The following is a 15,832-nucleotide window of genomic DNA, read 5'->3' on the forward strand; positions in this document are numbered from 1 at the left end:
TTTCGCAACGAACATGCCCAATCCACTACTTTTGGTCCAAAACTCATGTTTGGGGTGGTTTCGCGCAATTTCGTTGCCGCACGTCACCCATTCTGAAAACGGTTGTCGGGGTGCATACAAAGCACGAGTTTTTGCCACCGGAACCATTTCTTCGTTTTTCGCAACGAACATGCCCAATCCACTACTTTAGGTACAACACTCATGTTTGGGGTGGTTTCGCGCAATTTCGTTGCCGCATGTCACCCATTCCGAAAACGGGTGTCGAGTGCATAAAAGCACGAGTTTTTGCCACCGGAACCATTTCTTCGTTTTTCGCAACGAACATGCCCAATCCACTACTTTAGGTACAAAACTCATGTTTGGGGTGGTTCGCGCAATTTCGTTGCCGCACTTCACTCATTCCGAAAATGAGTGTCGGGTGCATAAAAGCACGAGTTTTTGCCACCGGAACCATTTCTTCGTTTTTCGCAACGAACATGACCAATCCACTACTTTAGGTCCAAAACTCATGTTTGGGGTGGTTTCGCACAATTTCGTTGTCGCACGTCACCCATTCCCAAAACGGGTGTCGGGTGCATACAAAGCACGAGTTTTTGCCACCGGAACCATTTCTTCATTTTTCGTAACGAACATGCCCAATCCACTACTTTAGGTCCAAAACTCATGTTTGGGGTGGTTTCGCACAATTTCGTTGTCGCACGTCACCCATTCCCAAAACGGGTGTCACGTGCATACAAAGCACGAGTTTTTGCCACCGGAACCATTTCTTCGTTTTTCGCAACGAACATGCCCAATCCACTACTTTAGGTCCAAAACTCATGTTTGGGGTGGTTTCGCGCCATTTCGTTGTCGCACGTCACCCATTCCGAAAACGGGTGTCGGGTGCATACAAAGCACGAGTTTTTGCCACCGAAACCATTTCTTCGTTTTTCGCAACGAACATGCCCAATCCACTACTTTAGGTCCAAAACTCATGTTTGGGGTGGTTTCGCGCAATTTCGTTGCCGCACGTCACCCATTCCGAAAACGGTTGTCGGGGGTGCATACAAAGCACGTGTTTTTGCCACCGGAACCATTTCTTCGTTTTTCGCAACGAACATGCCCAATCCACTACTTTAGGTACAAAACTCATGTTTGGGGTGGTTTCGCGCAATTTCGTTGTCACACGTCCCCATTCCGAAAACGGGTGTCGGGGTGCATACAAAGCACGAGTTTTTGCCACTGGAACCATTTCTTCGTTTTTCGCAACGAACATGCTCAATCCACTACTTTAGGTCCAAAACTCATGTTTGGGGTGGTTTCTCGCAATTTCGTTGTCGCACGTCACCCATTCCGAAAACGGGTGTCGGGTGCATACAAAGCACGAGTTTTTGCCACCGGAACTATTTCTTCGTTTTTCGCAACGAACATGCCCAATCCACTACTTTTGGTCCAAAACTCATGTTTGGGGTGGTTTCGCGTAATTTCGTTGCCGCACGTCACCCATTCTGAAAACGGTTGTCGGGGTGCATACAAAGCACGAGTTTTTGCCACCGGAACCATTTCTTCGTTTTTCGCAACGAACATGCCCAATCCACTACTTTAGGTACAACACTCATGTTTGGGGTGGTTTCGCGCAATTTCGTTGCCGCATGTCACCCATTCCGAAAACGGGTGTCGTGTGCATAAAAGCACGAGTTTTTGCCACCGGAACCATTTCTTCGTTTTTCGCAACGAACATACCCAATCCACTACTTTAGGTCCAAAACTCATGTTTGGGGTGGTTTCGCGCAATTTCGTTGCCGCACGTCACCCATTCTGAAAACGGTTGTCGGGGTGCATACAAAGCACGAGTTTTTGCCACCGGAACCATTTCTTCGTTTTTCGCAACGAACATGACCAATCCACTACTTTAGGTACAAAACTCATGTTTGGGGTGGTTCGCGCAATTTCGTTGCCGCACTTCACTCATTCCGAAAACGAGTGTCGGGTGCATAAAAGCACGAGTTTTTGCCACTGGAACCATTTCTTCATTTTTCGTAACGAACATGCCCAATCCACTACTTTAGGTCCAAAACTCATGTTTGGGGTGGTTTCGCACAATTTCGTTGTCGCACGTCACCCATTCCCAAAACGGGTGTCAGGTGCATACAAAGCACGAGTTTTTGCCACCGGAACCATTTCTTCATTTTTCGCAACGAACATGCCCAATCCACTACTTTAGGTCCAAAACTCATGTTTGGGGTGGTTTCGCGCCATTTCGTTGTCGCACGTCACCCATTCCGAAAACGGGTGTCGGGTGCATACAAAGCACGAGTTTTTGCCACCGGAACCATTTCTTCGTTTTTCGCAACGAATATGCCCAATCCACTACTTTATGTCCAAAACTCATGTTTGGGGTGGTTTCGCGCAATTTCGTTGTCGCACGTCACCCATTCCGAAAACGGGTGTTGGGGTGCATACAAAGCACGAGTTTTTGCCACCGGAACCATTTCTTCGTTTTTCGCAACGAACATGCCCAATCCACTACTTTAGGTCCAAAACTCATGTTTGGGGTGGTTTCGCGCAATTTCGTTGCCGCACGTCACCCATTCCGAAAACGGTTGTCGGGTGCATACAAAGCACGAGTTTTTGCCACCGGAACCATTTCTTCGTTTTTCGCAACGAACATGCCCAATCCACTACTTTAGGTACAAAACTCATGTTTGGGGTGGTTTTGCGCATTTTCGTTGTCACACGTCACCCATTCCGAAAACGGGTGTCGGGGTGCATACAAAGCACGAGTTTTTGCCACCGGAACCATTTCTTCGTTTTTCGCAACGAACATGCTCAATCCACTACTTTAGGTCCAAAACTCATGTTTGGGGTGGTTTCTCGCAATTTCGTTGTCACACGTCACCCATTCCGAAAACGGGTGTCGGGTGGATACAAAGCACGAGTTTTTGCCACCGGAACCATTTCTTCGTTTTTTGCAACGAACATGCCCAATCCACTACTTTAGGTCCAAAACTCATGTTTGGGGTGGTTTCGCGCAATTTCGTTGCCGCACGTCACCCATTCTGAAAACGGTTGTCGGGGTGCATACAAAGCACGAGTTTTTGCCACCGGAACCATTTCTTCGTTTTTCGCAACGAACTTGCCCAATCCACTACTTTAGGTACAACACTCATGTTTGGGGTGGTTTCGCGCAATTTCGTTGCCGCATGTCACCCATTCCGAAAACGGGTGTCGAGTGCATAAAAGCACGAGTTTTTGCCACCGGAACCATTTCTTCGTTTTTCGCAACGAACATGCCCAATCCACTACTTTAGGTCCAAAACTCATGTTTGGGGTGGTTTCGCGCAATTTCGTTGCCGCACATCACCCATTCTGAAAACGGTTGTCGGGGTGCATACAAAGCACGAGTTTTTGCCACCGGAACCATTTCTTCGTTTTTCGCAGTGAACATGCCCAATCCACTACTTTAGGTACAAAACTCATGTTTGGGGTGGTTTCGCGCAATTTCGTTGCCGCATGTCACCCATTCCGAAAACGGGTGTCGAGTGCATAAAAGCACGAGTTTTTGCCACCGGAACCATTTCTTCGTTTTTCGCAACGAACATGCCCAATCCACTACTTTAGGTCCAAAACTCATGTTTGGGGTGGTTTCGCGCAATTTCGTTGTCGCGCGTCACCCATTCCGAAAACGGGTGTCGGGTGCATACAAAGCACGAGTTTTTGCCACCGGAACCATTTCTTTGTTTTTCGCAACGAACATGCCCAATCCACTACTTTAGGTCCAAAACTCATGTTTGGGGTGGTTTCGCGCAATTTCGTTGCCGCATGTCACCCATTCCGAAAACGGGTGTCGGGGTGCATACAAAGCACGAGTTTTTGCCACCGGAACCATTTCTTCGTTTTTCGCAACGAATATGCCCAATCAGGTCCAAAACTCATGTTTGGGGTGGTTTTGCGCAATTTCGTTGTCGCACGTCACCCATTCCGAAAACAGGTGTTGGGGTGCATACAAAGCACGAGTTTTTGCCACCGGAACCATTTCTTCGTTTTTCACAACGAACATGCCCAATCCACTACTTTAGGTCCAAAACTCATGTTTGGGGTGGTTTCACGCAATTTCGTTGCCGCACGTCACCCATTCCGAAAACGGTTGTCGGGGTGCATACAAAGTACGAGTTTTTGCAACCGGAACCATTTCTTCGTTTTTCGCAACGAACATGCCCAATCCACTACTTTAGGTACAAAACTCATGTTTGGGGTGGTTTCGCGCAATTTCGTTGTCACATGTCACCCCTTCCGAAAACGGGTGTCGGGGTGCATACAATGCACGAGTTTTTGCCACCGGAACCATTTCTTCGTTTTTCGCAACGAACATGCTCAATCCACTACTTTAGGTCCAAAACTCATGTTTCGGGTGGTATCTCGCAATTTCGTTGTCGCACGTCACCCATTCCGAAAATGGGTGTCGGGTGCATACAAAGCACGAGTTTTTGCCACCGGAACCATTTCTTCGTTTTTCGCAACGAACATGCCCAATCCACTACTTTAGGTCCAAAACTCATGTTTGGGGTGGTTTCGCGCAATTTCGTTGCCGCACGTCACCCATTCTGAAAACGGTTGTCGGGGTGCATACAAAGCACGAGTTTTTGCCACCGGAACCATTTCTTCGTTTTTCGCAACGAACATGCCCAATCCACTACTTTAGGTACAACACTCATGTTTGGGGTGGTTTCGCGCAATTTCGTTGCCGCATGTCACCCATTCCGAAAACGGGTGTCGAGTGCATAAAAGCACGAGTTTTTGCCACCGGAACCATTTCTTCGTTTTTCGCAACGAACATGCCCAATCCACTACTTTAGGTCCAAAACTCATGTTTGGGGTGGTTCGCGCAATTTCGTTGCCGCACTTCACTCATTCCGAAAACGAGTGTCGGGTGCATAAAAGCACGAGTTTTTGCCACTGGAACCATTTCTTCAATTTTCGTAACGAACATGCCCAATCCACTACTTTAGGTCCAAAACTCATGTTTGGGGTGGTTTCGCACAATTTCGTTGTCGCACGTCACCCATTCCCAAAACGGGTGTCGGGTGCATACAAAGCACGAGTTTTTGCCACCGGAACCATTTCTTCGTTTTTCGCAACGAACATGCCCAATCCACTACTTTAGGTCCAAAACTCATGTTTGGGGTGGTTTCGCGCAATTTCGTTGTCGCACGTCACCCATTCCGAAAACGGGTGTCGGGTGCATACAAAGCACGAGTTTTTGCCACCGGAACCATTTCTTTGTTTTTCGCAACGAACATGCCCAATCCACTACTTTAGGTCCAAAACTCATGTTTGGGGTGGTTTCGCGCAATTTCGTTGTCGCACGTCACCCATTCCGAAAACGGGTGTCGTGGTGCATACAAAGCACGAGTTTTTGCCACCGGAACCATTTCTTCGTTTTTCGCAACGAACATGCCCAATCCACTACTTTAGGTACAAAACTCATGTTTGGGGTGGTTTCGCGCAATTTCGTTGTCACATGTCACCCATTCCGAAAACGGGTTTCGGGTGCATAAAAGCACGAGTTTTTGCCACCGGAACCATTTCTTCGTTTTTCGCAACGAACATGCCCAATCCACTACTTTAGGTCCAAAACTCATGTTTGGGGTGGTTTCGCGCAATTTCGTTGTCGCACGTCACCCATTCCGAAAACGGGTGTCGGGGTGCATACAAAGCACGAGTTTTTGCCACCGTAACCATTTCTTCGTTTTTCGCAACGAACATGCCCAATCCACTACTTTAGGTACAAAACTCATGTTTGGGATGGTTTCGCGCAATTTCGTTGCCGCACGTCACCCATTCTGAAAACGGTTGTCGGGGTGCATACAAAGCACGAGTTTTTGCCACCGGAACCATTTCTTCGTTTTTCGTAACGAACATGCCCAATCCACTACTTTAGGTCCAAGACTCATGTTTGGGGTGGTTTCGCACAATTTCGTTGTCGCACGTCACCCATTCCGAAAACGGGTGTCGAGTGCATAAAAGCACGAGTTTTTGCCACCGGAACCATTTCTTCGTTTTTCGTAACGAACATGCCCAATCCACTACTTTAGGTCCAAAACTCATGTTTAGGGTGGTTTCGCGCAATTTCGTTTCCGCACGTCACCCATTCCGAAAACGGGTGTCGAGTGCGTAAAAGCACGAGTTTTTGCCACCGGAACCATTTCTTCGTTTTTCGCAACGAACATGCCCAATCCACTACTTTAGGTCCAAAACTCACGTTTGGGGTGGTTTCGCGCAATTTCGTTGTCGCACGTCACCCATTCCGAAAACGGGTGTCGGGGTGCATACAAAGCACGAGTTTTTGCCACCGGAACCATTTCTTCGTTTTTCGCAACGAACATGCCCAATCCACTACTTTAGGTACAAAACTCATGTTTGCGGTGGTTTCACACAATTTTGTTGCCGCACGTCACCCATTCTGAAAACGGTTGTCGGGGTGCATACAAAGCACGAGTTTTTGCCACCGGAACCATTTCTTCGTTTTTCGTAACGAAATGCCCAATCCACTACTTTAGGTCCAAAACACATGTTTGGGGTGGTTTCGCACAATTTCGTTGTCGCACGTCACCCATTCCGAAAACGGGTGTCGGGTGCATACAAAGCACGAGTTTTTGCCATGGGAACCATTTCTTCGTTTTTTGCAACGAACATGCCCAATCCACTACTTTAGGTCCAAAACTCATGTTTGGGGTGGTTTCACGCAATTTCGTTGTCGCACGTCACCCATTCCGAAAACGGGTGTCGGGTGCATACAAAGCACGAGTTTTTGCCACCGGAACCATTTCTTCGTTTTTCGCAACGAACATGCCCAATCCAATACTTTAGGTCCAAAACTCATGTTTGGGGTGGTTTCGCGCAATTTCGTTGTCGCACGTCACCCATTCCGAAAACGGGTGTCGAGTGCATAAAAGCACGAGTTTTTGCCACCGGAACCATTTCTTCGTTTTTCGCAACGAACATGCCCAATCCACTACTTTAGGTACAAAACTCATGTTTGGGGTGGTTTCGCGCAATTTCGTTGTCGCACGTCACCCATTCCAAAAACGGGTGTCGTGGTGCATACAAACCACGAGTTTTTGCCACCGGAACCATTTCTTCGTTTTTTGCAACGAACATGCCCAATCCACTACTTTAGGTACAAAACTCATGTTTGGGGTGGTTTCGCGCAATTTCGTTGTCACACGTCACCCATTCTGAAAACGGGTGTCGGGTGCATAAAAGCACGAGTTTTTGCCACCGGAACCATTTTTTCGTTTTTCGCAACTAACATGCCCAATCCACTACTTTAGGTCCAAAACTCATGTTTGGGGTGGTTCGCGCAATTTCGTTGCCGCACTTCACTCATTCCGAAAACGAGTGTCGGGTACATAAAAGCACGAGTTTTTGCCACCGGAACCATTTCTTCGTTTTTCGTAACGAACATGCCCAATCCACTACTTTAGGTCCAAAACTCATGTTTGGGGTGGTTTCGCACAATTTCGTTGTCGCACGTCACCCATTCCCAAAACTGGTGTCGGGTGCATACAAAGCACGAGTTTTTGCCACCGGAACCATTTCTTCGTTTTTCGAAACGAACATGCCCAATCCACTACTTTAGGTCCAAAACTCATGTTTGGGGTGGTTTCGCACAATTTCGTTGTCGCACGTCACCCATTCCGAAAACGGGTGTCGAGTGCATAAAAGCACGAGTTTTTGCCACCGGAACCATTTTTCGTTTTTCGCAACGAACATGCCCAATCCACTACTTTAGGTCCAAAACTCATGTTTGGGGTGGTTTCGCGCAATTTCGTTTCCGCACGTCACCCATTCCGAAAACGGGTGTCGAGTGCATAAAAGCACGAGTTTTTGCCACCGGAACCATTTCTTCGTTTTTCGCAACGAACATGCCCAATCCACTACTTTAGGTCCAAAACTCATGTTTGGGGTGGTTTCGCGCAATTTCGTTGTCGCACGTCACCCATTCCGAAAACGGGTGTCGGGGTGCATACAAAACACGAGTTTTTGCCACCGGAACCATTTCTTCGTTTTTCGCAACGAACATGCCCAATCCACTACTTTAGGTACAAAACTCATGTTTGGGGTGGTTTCGCACAATTTTGTTGCCGCACGTCACCCATTCTGAAAACGGTTGTCAAGCACGAGTTTTTGCCACCGGAACCATTTCTTCGTTTTTCGTAACGAACATGCCCAATCCACTACTTTAGGTTCAAAACTCATGTTTGGGGTGGTTTCGCACAATTTCGTTGTCGCACGTCACCCATTCCGAAAACGGGTGTCGGGTGCATACAAAGCACGAGTTTTTGCCACCGGAACCATTTCTTCGTTTTTTGCAACGAACATGCCCAATCCACTACTTTAGGTCAAAAACTCATGTTTGGGGTGGTTTCGCGCAATTTTGTTGTCGCACGTCACCCATTCCGAAAACGGGTGTCGGGTGTGATGAAGACATCCACACTACTGATACATCTATGCCAATACAAGTACCAATTTCTGGTCCCATTACTCGCGCTCGTGCTCGTCAACTCAACCATCAGGTGATTACACTCTTGAGTTCATGTCCATCTTATTTAGACCATGGAGACCCGTGCACTCTTGTTTTGCTTAGGCACCAGGGAGAAGACCGAAAGGGAAAAGGATTTGAACATGCTGGATTCGGACTGCAGAAGAACACCAACTTGTGACGGTCACCACGGTCAGATGCGGGCTCGGATTGGAATGTTCAAGCACAACATGGAAAGCTTATCAAGTCTACTTTCATATGGATCCGGAATTATAGTCATATCTGTTCTGAGGCCGCCGTAATCATTGTTTTCTTACCGAGATATTTTCTGCCTTTTCTGCCCATGGTGCTGCGTCACCCTATTTTGGCCCAATGGGTCGTGTATCAAGTTAGGTCCATTAGGGACGCATCCTAGGGTTGCAGCACGACCCCAATACCCTTGTGGTCGTCCTCCCATGTTTATAAACACCCTAGCCGCCACCAAGAACAGCGGGTTTTGTTTAGATCAAGTTTAGCTCTCGCTACTTGCTTGCAAGCGCGCGTGCTAGTTCAGCCGCCCGTCTTCTTGTCTTCGGAACCCCACCATATTGGAGTTTGACTTTGAAACCTACATTTAGATCTGGTAATTCAGTACTTGTTCTACTTGTTCTTGCTAGTTCTTCGATTGCTTGCAGGACGAGTGCCCTAGTGGCCAGGGTGTCACGCTCCACAAGATCGTGACAGCCATAGGAGGTGGTGTATCGGTTGCTAAGGCGCAGCGTCTTGGGAAGGCTGTAGTCGGGCCGTGAACGTCGTCTTCTCCCCCAATCGAGTTATTCCACACCCTCTCATCGAAAGATCGGGCAATCACCCAACGGGTGCACATCAGTTGGTAATCAGAGCAAGGTTTATCGGTGAGAGATTTACTTTTCTTCGCTGTTTTCTTATCTCCTATAGTCCAGAAAAAGCCAAAAAAATAGTAGATTAGTTTTACCGCAATCCTATAAACCATTGAGCATTTACTAGTACTACTTAGCTAGGGCTTGTTGAGTTTTTGGTTGCATCGGTTGTGTCGAGTTACTGGTCTTAGTTTATTCCTTTATAGTTTTGAGTTCTACCGCGTTTTGGTCACCACGAGATCCACCATCACCATAAACATCTCTGTTTCGTTTTTGCCACCACGGATACATCTCATGTCCGATTTGGAAGTTTAAACACAATCTGGAAAGCTTATCTTATCTTCTTTCCAACGGATCTGACCTTATCTCAAAATTCGTTCTGAGCGCTCCGCAATCATCGTAGAGATTTCTGGACTTTCTATATTAACAAGATTTGTTAAATCTGATTTAAAGGGGCTGTTAGCAATATCTTTATTGTTTGGGTTGTCATAGTGAAAAAAGGGTTTAGGCCCCTGCAAAAAAAAGAAGAAGAAGAAGAAAAAGAATAGAAAAGAAAAAAAAGAGGACAAGAAGAAGGGGGCTGAATCTCTAAATCTGTTGTTTCTCTTTGTGCTGTGCTAGTTGTTCTTTTTCAGTGACTACCTTTGTGCCTAGGCTCACGTCTCTAGCATGGTTTAGCCTAGGACCAGCACAGTACCACCGTTGAACGATTATTCAGCTTGCTTTTGTAACTAACGTGGTACTAGTGTATTCCTTGCTTCAGCCCACCTACAACTCTACATATTTCGACTACAGTTTGACAGGTCGTGTTGCTGCGGCACCGATACACTTATTCCACGGTTGCAGACTTGTTGGTTGCTGACCCCTCCTGTTGTGCAAGGTAAGAATTGGTAAGAGCTTGTGTGGCAGGTTGAGAGTGAGCGCCTTGCAGTAGCTACATCCTAATAGTTGTAGAGTTTTTATTCCTTCACATTTTTTTTTCTTGTTGCCTCTGTTCGTCTAACCATGGCAGGATTGGAGGTTGATGATGCTTCTCGTAATATGCCACACTCTCCTCGCACCAAGGGTATCATACAACACTTTGTAAGGCTGGTGAAGACGCACACGGAAGGCCTTGATAATGACATGCAGGTGACGAATGAAAAGATGGGGCAATTGGAGGCCACACAGATCGACACAAACACCAAACTTGCAAATGTGGAAATGACAGTTGCTCATATTGACAAGAGCCTTGTCGCACTCTTGAGGCGATTTGATGAGATGCATGCTAATACCAATGGTGGGCGTGATGAGGGCGCCGAAGGTAACTGGGATGACTATGTTGCTGATACTGAACAAGATGACCAAGAAGCACCTAATCGCCGGCGACTACGTACTAACCGTAGAGGTATGGGTGGTTTTCGCCGACGTGAGGTACATGGTAATGATGATGCTTTTAGTAAGGTTAAATTTAAAATACCTCCTTTTGATGGTAAATATGACCCTGATGCTTACATTACTTGGGAGATTGCGGTTGATCAAAAGTTTGCATGCCATGAATTTCCTGAGAATGCGCGGGTTAGAGCTGCTACTAGTGAGTTTACTGATTTTGCTTCTGTTTGGTGGATATGGTAAGAAGAATCCTAATAACATGCCACAAACTTGGGATGCGTTGAAACGGGTCATGCAGGCTAGATTTGTTCCTTCTTATTATGCACGTGATATGTTAAACAAGTTGCAACAATTGAGACAGGGTACTAAAAGTGTAGAAGAATATTATCAGGAATTACAAATGGGTATGCTGCGTTTTAACATAGAGGAGGGTGAGGAATCTGCTATGGCTAGATTTTTGGGCGGGTTAAATAGGGAAATTCAGGACATCCTTGCTTATAAAGATTATGCTAATGTAACCCGATTGTTTCATCTTGCTTGCAAAGCTGAAAGGGAAGTGTAGGGACGACGTGCTAGTGCAAGGTCTAATGTTTCTGCAGGAAAATCTACACCATGGCAACAGCGCACGACTACGTCCATGACCGGCCGTACACCAGCACCAACTCCCTCGCCAAGTCGACCAGCACCCCCGCCTTCCTCCGGCGACAAACCACGTGCATCTTCCACAAATTCAGCAACCAAATCTGCCCAGAAACCAGCAGGTAGTGCCTCTTCAGTAGCCTCCACGGGTAGAACAAGAGATGTTCTGTGTTATCGATGCAAGGGCTATGGACACGTGCAGCGTGATTGTCCTAATCAGCGTGTTTTGGTGGTAAAAGACGATGGTGGGTATTCCTCTGCTAGTGATTTGGATGAAGCTACACTTGCTTTGCTTGCGGCTGATGATGCAGGCACTAAGGAACCACCCGAAGAACAGATTGGTGCAGATGATGCAGAGCATTATGAGAGCCTCATTGTACAGCGTGTGCTTAGTGCACAAATGGAGAAAGCAGAGCAGAATCAGCGACATACGTTGTTTCAAACAAAGTGTGTCATTAAGGAGCGTTCATGTCGTTTGATCATTGATGGAGGTAGCTGCAACAACTTGGCTAGCAGCGACATGGTGGAGAAGCTTGCACTTACGACCAAACCGCACCCGCATCCACATCACATTCAATGGCTTAACAATAGTGGTAAGGTCAAGGTAACCAAGCTGGTACGAATTAATTTTGCTATTGGTTTATATCGTGATGTTGTTGACTGTGATGTTGTGCCTATGGATGCTTGTAATATTCTGCTAGGTAGACCATGGCAATTTGATTCAGATTGTATGCATCATGGTAGATCAAATCAATATTCTCTCATACACCATGATAAGAAAATTATTTTGCTTCCCATGTCCCCTGAGGCTATTGTGCGTGATGATGTTGCTAAAGCTACCAAAGCTAAAACTAAGAACAACAAGAATATTAAAGCTGTTGGTAATAACAAAGATGGGATAAAATTGAAAGGACATTGCTTGCTTGCGACAAAAACTGATGTTAATGAATTATTTGCTTGCACTTCTGTTGCCTACGCCTTGGTATGCAAGGATGCTTTGATTTCAATTCAAGATTGATGTAGCTGAGGTGCCCGATCTTTCGGCGAGTAGAGATAATTCCGATTTGGCGGAAGATGACCCTTGCGATCCGACTACGACGAGCAAGCCCGAGGCGCCAATGCAATCGCTGAACCAACTCCCTGTGGTTACCGACCTTGCTGATGCGAGATCGGCCTGATCACGAAGATCGTTTCCTGTGCGCAATCGAAGAACGAACAAGAACAAGATGCGAGCAATCTAATCTATTACTCGAGGGTGGAGTTCTGAATACACGAAGACAACGCAGATTAGCGCGTGTTCGAGAGTAGCTAAGGCTAACGTAAAACAAAACTCGGAAAATAAAGGAGGCGCAGCTCCTGAATAAATAGAGAGGGGGCGCAGCAACTAGGGGCGGCCAACCCTAGGTCGTCCATTATGGGCCGCAATTGGGCTGGTCGTCTATTCTTCCGGGCCTTCGTTCTTTAACAACATGATGTAGTTCAATTCTCTTGCACGGGCCCGAGTCACTGGCCCAGGTGGAAGGGGTGGCGCCTGGGCTGGAGAAGGTGCTGCTGGTGTAGATGTGCTCGTGTTGGTGTTGATGTCCGCATCATCCTCCCCTTCTTGAACTGAAGTCGTCCTCGACGGCAACTCATCTTCTCCCGCATACGGTTTCAAATCTGCAACATTAAAACTAGTGGAAACACCAAACTCCGCAGGCAGGTTAAGGATATAAGCATTATCATTAATCTTGGTTAGTACCTTAAAAGGACCAGCAGCACGAGGCATCAATTTAGAACGGCGCAAAGTAGGAAAACGATCCTTTCTCAAATGCAACCAAACCATATCACCAGGTTCAAAAGTAACATGTTTTCTTCCTTTACTACCAGCAACCTGATTTTTTGCATTAGTAGCAGCAATGTTCTGTTTCGTTTGTTCATGTATGGTAATCATTTGTTCAACATGTGCAGAAGCATCTACATGTGGGGCGTTCGCAGCATTAAGTGAAATCAAATCAATAGGTGCCCTAGGAATGTAACCATAAACAATCTGGAAAGGGCACATCTTTGTAGAAGAATGCGTGGCATGATTGTAAGCAAATTCAACATGAGGCAAGCAATCCTCCCAACGTCTCAAATTCTTGTCTAAAACAGCCCTAAGCATGGTAGATAAAGTTCTATTTACTACCTCAGTTTGTCCATCAGTCTGAGGGTGACAAGTAGTGCTAAACAACAATTTAGTTCCCAATTTATTCCAAAGAGATCTCCAAAAATGGCTTAGAAACTTAGCATCGCGATCAGAGACTATTGTTTTTGGAATACCATGTAAACGAATAATTTCTCTAAAGAACAATTCAGCAACAATGCTAGCATCATCAGTTTTATGACAAGGTATAAAGTGAGCCATTTTAGAGAATCTATCAACAACCACAAAAATACTATCCCTCCCCTTCTTAGTTCTAGGCAAGCCCAAAACAAAGTCCATAGAGATATCAAGCCAAGGAGAAGAAGGGACAGGCAAAGGCATATACAAACCATGGTTGTTCAACCGTGACTTAGCTTTCTGACAAGTAGTGCAGCGTGCAACAAGGCGCTCAACATCAGCGCGCATCCGAGGCCAAAAGAAGTGGGCAGCCAACACCTCATGCGTTTTGTAGACGCCAAAATGTCCCATGAGACCGCCTCCATGTGCCTCCTGTAACAACAAAAGACGAACCGAACTAGCTGGAATACACAGCTTGTTAGCACGAAACAAGAACCCATCTTGTATGTGAAATTTGCCCCATGGTATCCCATTAATACAATGGCCGAAAGCATCTTTAAAATCAGCATCGTCAACATATTGATCCTTCACAGTGTCCAAACCAAAGATTTTAAAATCTAATTGTGACAGCATGGTATAGCGACGAGACAAAGCATCAGCAATAACATTGTCCTTCCCGTTCTTGTGTTTAATAATGTAAGGAAAGGACTCAATGAATTCGACCCATTTAGCATGACGACGGTTCAGATTTGTTTGGGTACGAATATGTTTTAAAGCCTCATGATCAGAATGAATTATGAACTCACGATGCCAAAGATAGTGCTGCCATGTATGCAAAGTGCGCACTAAAGCGTAAAGCTCCTTATCATAAGTAGAATATTTCAGACTAGCACCGCTTAATTTTTCACTAAAATAAGCAACCGGTTTTCCTTCTTGTAACAAAACAGCACCTAGCCCAATACCGCTAGCATCACATTCAAGCTCAAAAACTTTATTAAAATCAGGCAATTGCAAGAGGGGAGCTTGGGTTAACTTATCTTTCAAAGTGCTGAACGCTACCTCCTGCGAATCACTCCAAGCAAACGGCACATCTTTCTTTGTAAGCTCATGTAGAGGCGCTGCAATGGAGCTAAAATCACGAACAAATCTGCGGTAGAAACCGGCAAGTCCAAGAAAGCTCCGAATTTGTGTGACCGTCGTCGGTGTAGGCCACTCCCGAATGGCAGCAATCTTGCTGCTATCCACCTCAATGCCCTGCGGAGTAACCACATAACCAAGAAACGAGACACGTTGCGTGCAAAATGTGCACTTTTCCATGTTACCAAACAAGCGAGCAGCATGCAAAGCATCAAAAACAGCATGCAAATGTTCTAAAAGCTCCTCTATAGACTTGCTGTAAATAAGGATATCATCGAAATAAACAACAACAAACAAACCTATGAAGGCCTGTAGAACTTCGTTCATTAAACGCATAAAGGTGCTGGGAGCATTAGTCAATCCAAATGGCATAACCAACCATTCATATAAACCAAATTTCGTTTTAAAAGTCGTTTTCCATTCATCACCGAGTTTCATTCTAATCTGATGGTAACCGCTACGCAAATCAACCTTAGAGAAAATAACGGCACCACTAAGCTCATCTAACATATCATCAAGGCGTGGAATAGGATATCGATAACGAACTGTGATGTTATTAATAGCACGACAATCTACGCACATACGCCATGACCCATCTTTCTTTGGAACGAGTAAAACAGGAACCGAGCAAGGGCTAAGAGACTCACGAATGTAACCCTTATCAAGCAGCGTCTGCACCTGGCGCTGGATCTCCTTCGTCTCCTCTGGATTTGTACGGTACGGGGCGCGGTTCGGAAGAGAAGCGCCGGGGATGAGATCGATCTGATGCTCAATGCCACGGAGGGGAGGAAGACCCGGTGGTAATTCCGTAGGATAAACATCAGCATACTCCTGCAAAAGGTGATGCGGACATCAACACCAACACGAGCACATCTACACCAGCAGCACCTTCTCCAGCCCAGGCGCCACCTCTTCCACCTGGGCCAGTGACTCGGGCCCGTGCAAGAGAATTGAACTACATCATGTTGTTAAAGAACGAAGGCCCGGAAGAATAGACGACCAGCCCACTTGCGGCCCATAATGGACGACCTAGGGTTGGCC

The sequence above is a fragment of the Zea mays genome, chromosome 7, assembly GCF_902167145.1.
Source record: "Zea mays cultivar B73 chromosome 7, Zm-B73-REFERENCE-NAM-5.0, whole genome shotgun sequence".
Taxonomy (NCBI): domain Eukaryota; kingdom Viridiplantae; phylum Streptophyta; class Magnoliopsida; order Poales; family Poaceae; genus Zea; species Zea mays.